Raw genomic sequence first — 7945 nt, 5'->3', positions numbered from 1 at the left:
AGTAATTTACTTACAAGGGCGTCCCTTCGTAATGCTACGTCTAGTAAAAGCGTATTCGTAACTGAGGGAGGGTTACTTGAGTTACGAAGGGCAAAAAGTTTAGTGAAATGGATTATATAAAGTCGATACTATAAACTATAAAAAGTCGACTTACATCACATGGGCGCAACCGTTTGCAGTTTCAAAATATTGGAGGAAGCGAAAAAACAACAACAAAATAAGGTGTAAAAAGTACAGAGCAGAAAATGTAAACTAAAACAAACTGCTTCAATTAACATTTTCTGAAGACAATGTCAGGTCGTTTTGTTTCGTAGACATTTATCTTTGTATATACCTGTTTCTTACTTTTAAAATCATACCTTTGCCTGTTCAAATGCTTGTAACTTTGCTTGTAGATGTCTTTTATACCTAAAGATGTGACTAATTCTTGTTTATTTTTAAAATATGGGATTTTTACGCAAGTGTTCGGATATATAAAACCAAGCCAGAAAAGGACGTCTTATAAATACAAAGTTAATGACGCCGTCCGTACTGTAATTACGAGTACTCGAATTGTAGACAAGAACAGCTAAGAATTACCTCTTCAGTAGAAGTATATTTCCAGTGCACAAAGGAAACATTTTAACGTAGTCTATTCATTTATGTGTTTAATTATATTTACGACAATATATAGCAATTAGGTTCATCTATAACAATGGTTAATTAGATGGTATATATTTGTACAATGTATGTATACCATCTTGCAGTTATCATCATAATACTAATCACATAGTGTCCGTCCGTCCGTCCGTACGTCCGCGCGCTAACGCGTTCTCGCGGTGCACTATCGCGAGTATCAACGGGAGTGTACGCGGAGTATAGTGCGCGCATCGGGAAGCATTACAATAGTAGGTGAAAAACTGATAACAGCACAACGTGCAATGGAAAGAATAATGCTGAATATCACAATACAGTGACAAAAGTTCATTCTACAAATCATATACTCTGAAAACTTATACTTAATATACTTTGAAAACTTGCTTCTTATTTCAGCCCTCTTTACAACATCAAGAACCACAGGACCTATAAAAGTACATTTGAATTCTTCTACACACTCGCTATGAAATGATCAATGCAATTTTTGCCAAAGCTCACTACCATTCGCAAGCTGCTGTGAACTACCAAATCGCAACAGTTTAAAATAGTTGCTAACCTTAAAGTTTGCCAATTGGGAACCCAACAATTTGTCATTTGCAAAGGGAGGGGGGGGGGGATTCCTGGCAGGCCGAGAGGGGGAAGCAATCTTAGGCACTCCGAGAGGGGGACACAAGCAATTTTTGGCACGCCATTTGAAAAATTTTTCCCTCGAGTGGGACTCGTAATTATTGCACAGCCTGAGCCCCTCGCAAGCGCGCCAGTCTCCTAACAAATAGTCTTGTTTGAAATAATTTTTGTGATCGAAGCCCTTCGTGGATTTATCAAGATATTGTACAATTCACCGTATTAGGTTTCGAAACAAATATGAGCTAATGGTCACACTGCAGTTTTAACTGGATAGATAGAGGTAAGTATTTGTTATTTAATCATTCTGTATACTACATTGTAGTTGCTATCAGGGACTGCGTGGTAAATTTCCCCCGGGCAAGGGCAGACTTGTAGTCGAGTCACTGAAAGTCGAGTCCGAGTCGAGTCGAGTCATGGAGCCCTCGAGTCTCGAGTCGAGTCGAGCCATCAAATGAATCTCATCAGAAAGTCAGCCAATCAAGATCTCCAGGCTTAGCTATTAACCGTAATATAAAGAAATCTTTGTAATAATTAAGTTGTACTCTTACATGATTTTGGATCGTGATTTGATTGATAGCCATACTGCATTAATTAATAAATAATAAATTGTTCTACATGTATATAATAAACAGTGTGTTTGTGTGTTTTCTGTTGAGTGAATTCGGTAGCAGGTGATTTTGGTCTGGTCCATTTAGTGACCATAACACTAAATAAAACGACCAAACAACAATTGCAATTAAAAGAATCCATTTCACATGTATATACGTCTCCAAAAACATAACAAAACTCTAAGAAAGTCTAAATAGTAGAACAGTCAGACTAATTTGTGCAAATGCAAAATGTAAAATGTTTATGCAGGGGTAAAATGGCAGACTTGGTTAAATCCAGTGACGTAGCATAACTCGTTCTATGAAGGGTGGAGGTACACCTACCATGAATGTTGGGGTACCGGATCTGATGGGGTAGAGCACAAGCCGTTTTCAACAATTTTACTATGGGATGTTCTACATTTTCAAATCGATTAGGGGGCACGTGCTCCGCCCCTGGTCAAATCCAATGCGTGGGAATGCCAACCTTTCATGGAAAACAGGCAGTCCCACAGCTCTGGGGATAATGGACACATGGGCCACTGTCCTTAATATCAGCAATGACGTGCATGATGTCATACTCGGGGGACGTAGTGGCGTATATATATTGTTTTGACATGGTTTGTGTAGAATCCTTGAACACGTGTTAAAACCGACTACACTTTATGAGAATCTAACCTTCTTACTCTGTATTATTTATCTGCTGTAAAATGTCTTATAATAAATGGTTTCATCGTCATAATATTTTTTGTCGTCAGATGGCATCGTTTAAAGAGCATTCATATAATTTTTATTTTTCAGATGGCATCACCTGCTGACTTGGTAAACACAGCTCTGGCCAGGACGTTCTCGTCTGATGCTGATGCTGATAGCCTCGTGCGTATCTTGTTTTTCTTGGCTACAGCCCAGGCAGAAGGTGTTGCAGACCCATATCTAAAATCACTTCACTGTGTCATCAATAATCTCACTGTTTTTAAGAAAGTAGCGGAACGAATGGCAGAAGACACCAAAAGGGCGGAAGAAGATCCAAAATATAGGGCGTTTATGCATAATGTTTGGAGCAACTTTTTGAAGGATAGTTTATCTGAATCCGATAATGGCCAAGAATGGGCTTTAGCGATACCGCAAGTTAGCACTTTCGCAGTTGGAACTGCGCAGTATGCTTTTATCGCCGCTGTAGCTCGATTACCACAAGCAAGTGTTTTAGCAATTCAACATGTTATTCAGGCAGTCGGCAACGCTGGCACTGTAGCTGTTTACACGAGTAGGGCACTAACCGTAGCTAAAACAGCTGTTGTCGTGGCAGTCGCTCTTGTTGCCGTTTGTCTGGCTTACGATATTATCAAAAACATAAGAAGATGGTGGAAAGGCGAGATAACGGGCCTAAGGTGTGCCAAGAATATAATTGATTGTGGTGTTGGTGTTGCTGCCGGACTTGCCGGTGGTGTAGGAGGTGAAGTGATAGGCGCAGCTGCAGGAAGTTTTGCCGGGCCCGTAGGAACAGTAGTTGGGGGTTTTGTAGGGGCAGCAGTTGGAGGAATTGGCGCCTCTATTGCGGCAAAATCACTATGTGACAGGCTTACCCAGTGGGTATTTGGATTACCCAGGAGTGAAGCTTTGGAAGCAGCATATCAATTTTTATTTTTGAACCCAACAGCATCTAACAGTGAAATCAACTCGCGTTATAGACAGCTCTGTTTAATATACCATCCTGACAAGGGAGGAGATGAAGATAAGTGGACTCAACTCCAGTATTCAATGGCTGTTATTAGGGAAGCAAGAGGGGAACGTTAAGGTCGCAAAGACACAAGCTGACACAGTCTGCCTAGCCTAATCATGGACTAGTGGGTGAGCCGCACCCATAGGGGAGGGGGTGGTACATCATTTGGAGGTGGTGGATCTTTGGGAGCTGACGTCGTACCGGTAAAAGGAGGTCTTTGGAAGCTGCAAATTGCAAGTACAAGAAGGTCTTTTGGAGCTGCAAACAGTCAAAATCAAGGGTTTTTGGCTTTCTTGTTGACAATCGCCAGAAATGTGGAATGAGCAATTTAGGAGTCTTTTAGAGCTGAAATTTTCAAAATCAATGGTCTTTCGGAGCTCTATTTTGGTCAAATTTTATAGGGGGTCTTTTGGAGCTGCGAAATCGAAAAAGGGGTCTTTCTGGGGGAACATACCCGTATGGTCATCTGTGTTAAGTGCCCCTCCCCCCAGCCACATGTTGGGAGGTACCACAAGGGGTGGGTGGTCAAAGCTGCACTGCTACCAGGAGGTTGTTGACAACATGGGGTATACACACAATTGCATGATAGCAATGGAATCGGAATAGGTTGTGGCGGGAAAGGGTCATCGAACTTACTCAGGGTCAAATTTCAAACTTGCTCCAATTGTGTTAAAAATCCTCTAGTCATAAATAGGAAGAAAATATATTTTATAGTCTGTATACCTTCTTCGAGTCAGTAATTGATTTTACGTTACTGATTCGAGGATTTTATACAGATTATAGTTTGACCTATTCATAATGTACCATTTTTGAGTTATTTCCAAAATTGTCAAAGGTCAAATTTTTGGATGTGACGTGTGGGGAAAAATATAAACCGCTCCGATTTTCACAAAGAGATGTCAGAATATTAGTTTTGATATAAAAATTTAAATACATATAGGATTGCATAATATAGGATGTTGCATTCAGTAAGTAATGCATCAACACAGGTCGCTGTCAATTGGGCCTTAATAACTCAAAAACGGTACATCCTAGATAATGTCAAACTATTTTCTGAATCCTTATAACTAGCGGGAATTCCATTGGCATGGGTTGTAACCAGGGTTGTAGCTAAGATATTTTTAGTGGTGGATAGCATTTGATTAAAATCTTACATATTTGGCAAGTTGTGGCCAAAATTGACCACATTCTTGACTAATTCAATACAATTGTGAAATTTTGGCATCTTGAATGGGTGGACCCAGTGCTAAAATTGCTGCCCTTTGTAGGTAAAACCCTGGTTGTAACACAAATTGAGCAAGTTTGAAATTTAACCCTGTATACCCTTTTCCAGCCAAAGGCCATCCCGGTTCAATTGCTATACCGCCCCCTCCCCATGATGTCAACAATCTGTGATAGCAATGGCTAAATATTATCCACCAATACTCTCTTTGGTATTTAACCCATTTACAAAGTGGAGGCAAGAATGTGCTTAGAAAAGTGTTTAAAATGCTAACACATGCTAAAATGTTAAAACACTTTGTGCAGAGTGATATAGATTTAAATGACTAGACTTTTTGCGAACTTAAATTCAGTGGTTGAAATAAACATTGTCGCGTGAACCACAAACAAGGACAATAGGGTCATTATAATTTTGAAATTCTTAAAATACAAGAAATGCAGGTTAAAATGACAACACAATAACGAAATTAAAGGAGGGTGTTCGATCAATAACCTCATCCCCGCATTTTCTCCATCAAAATGGCGCTTTTGATATTAGTGGAAAACCTATATTGCTCATTGCTGCAGTGAAATTAATAAACCTGGAAGATGTTGGTTCGGATTGTCTAAAGTGGGTTAACCCATTTGCTATTCACGCGGTATTCTCCTTAAGAAGCAACATTCTGGCTCTCACATCGAAATGGTTTGAAATACAGGGCCATTAAACCCAAGATAAAACATCATGTTATGAAATTGGGCATTCTCCTTTCTCCAGATATGGCACGATTAGGGGTGAATTTATTTAAAGGATCTAGAAAACAAGTTGGGCCATGTATTATTCCCCTCTTCCCATTCTGATAATAACCGTAAAATAAGCTAATTTGCATAAATGCTAATCAATTATGCAAATATGCAAATAAGAGGGCGGCTGGGCAAAATGAAACATTAGAACATACTAGAAACAATTTGACCAAGTTTCAGTCATTTCAGTCATTTTATAATAAACAAAAATAATAAGATACAAAGAAAGTATAAATAATATATGTTCGATTTACTTGAAAGAAAAAGCCTTTTGATCAGTGTACTTTGCCCTACTCAATTATTCTGTTTAAAACATATTCAGAGTATTTCCTAATTTTCCTCAAATTCCACCTTAAGGCTTATCGGAGTAGTCATGGTCGTTCAACTCCCCCCCCCCCCGCCCCAAATATTGTTTAGATAAGCATGATAAGGGGATTAATGAAAAGTTACAGATTTGAATGGGTATGGAATTAGAGCCAGAACACACCACATTTCGCCATACTGCATTCTAGAAACGCTTGCTGTTAGAATAAGAAAAATTTTAATGCTAATTTATTGCACATTCTAGGGAAGCGTGGTTACCTTTTTAAAATAACCGAGTGAGAGGGTTTTCAAGAAAATATTTTTCCTGTCAAAACTGAAGCATCCTCTGTATAAAAGAAAATATGAATATTAACTGCACATCATGTATAACGATTCGTGATACCCAATTGTGGCACATTTGATGTCGTTTGAGAGGCAGAGAATTTTATTTCAATTTTATATACGCCAAAATATTTTTCTAATTGAGCGAGAATGGCGATAGAAAAAACGTTGAAAATTCCATGTATAAATGACATTAGACCCAACAAATGATTACTGTTTCGTTTTTATGGTAATCTAATCTTTTATTTCCTGAAATAAAATTATGGGTCTAATGTGGGTTAATTGTATAATTGATGAAAACATCGACGTGTATAAAAGAAGCTACAAGAAAAATGGTAGGCCACGCCACATTGATAATTAGTATACGGCGAGTTCGTAGCGCACGTGTGAATCAAAATCGATATACTATTGTCCCGACTATTGTGCGTGTATAGCCTCATTTATAACACGTAGTTATCAACAATTGAGCGCTATTAATACACATTAATGTTTTAAACAAATAAAATTCCAAAATATGGTACGTTTTCTGTCTTTGCTTGTCACTTGGTATGTTGAAGTAATGAAGTTGCGATTATATTTTAAAATTTTCATCATGACACCATCAAGCCTGATAGCCGAGCGGTCTAAGGCGCTGGTGTTATGTCAATATCGTATAGGAGTACATTATAGCGGCTGAGTGCAGCGTGGGTTCGAACCCCGCCGGCGCCTCTGACAAAATAAATTTCATTTATTTTTTTAAATTTCATATTATGTTAGGGAAATGTGGCTGGGAGAATGTATGTATGGCGAAGAGTGGTGTGGAGCCAGAACTAGCTATGTCCATTTGTTTTCTCAATTACATGTTACTCATGTTGGTAACAAATGGACAGTTAATTCTATCCTCCAAGGAAAAAGTAATTGACTTTGGTGTATATGCATGGTCACTTGCGTCTAACTGTTCAAGTGACCATGCATACCCCAAAGTCACTTGCATTTATTGTGAAGGGCATAATTAACCGTACATAATGTTGCCGAAATGAGTAACATGTATAAATTGAGAAAACAAAATGAACATAGCTATAGTTCTGGCTCTAAGTCCTCGATATGCACTTAACATTGCTTAATGTATATTGTGATTAGATTCGACCAATTCACAACGACTCCGACACGCTTTAAGAGTAATTGGATTGTAAAACAGATACAAGACTTAAATAATTAAGAGTGTCTTTACTTCTGTCGTTGTTGTACAATTGAATATATGAATTCAAAACCCACCCAAGTCCATGGGAAGTGATTTTGAGAAAAAAACATGTGTATCATTTTAATTCCTTCAGTTAGATTTACCTGGTCAATATGGTAAGTTTTATGTGCAAATGAGTGGGTTAAACTGTATTAGGTATGACGATTAGCATTTCAGGGACTTCGTGGGGTTCATTTTAAATTCTGGACTTGGGTGTTTTTTTTAATCATAAAAATGACAACAATGTTGGAATGAGATTACCACTAGTAAGATAATACAAAATAAAGCACACAGGTATGTATAATGTTGATAAGCATACTGCCATGTAAAATAAACCACACACTTTCCTTGATTAAACCCATTTTCTTTTTCAAAAGTCACTCGCCAGCAATGAATGTGTTACAAGTGGGTTTAAATCAATGTGTTACAAGACTCAAATCCTGGATTTGGATGGTTCTTTCATACATGCTATTTTTCACATGCCCATTAGACACAGCGGATGAATTTGAG

Source organism: Amphiura filiformis, unplaced genomic scaffold (genome assembly GCF_039555335.1).
Source record: "Amphiura filiformis unplaced genomic scaffold, Afil_fr2py scaffold_29, whole genome shotgun sequence".
Classification (NCBI taxonomy): domain Eukaryota; kingdom Metazoa; phylum Echinodermata; class Ophiuroidea; order Amphilepidida; family Amphiuridae; genus Amphiura; species Amphiura filiformis.
Note: the sequence above shows the minus strand (reverse complement) of the source record.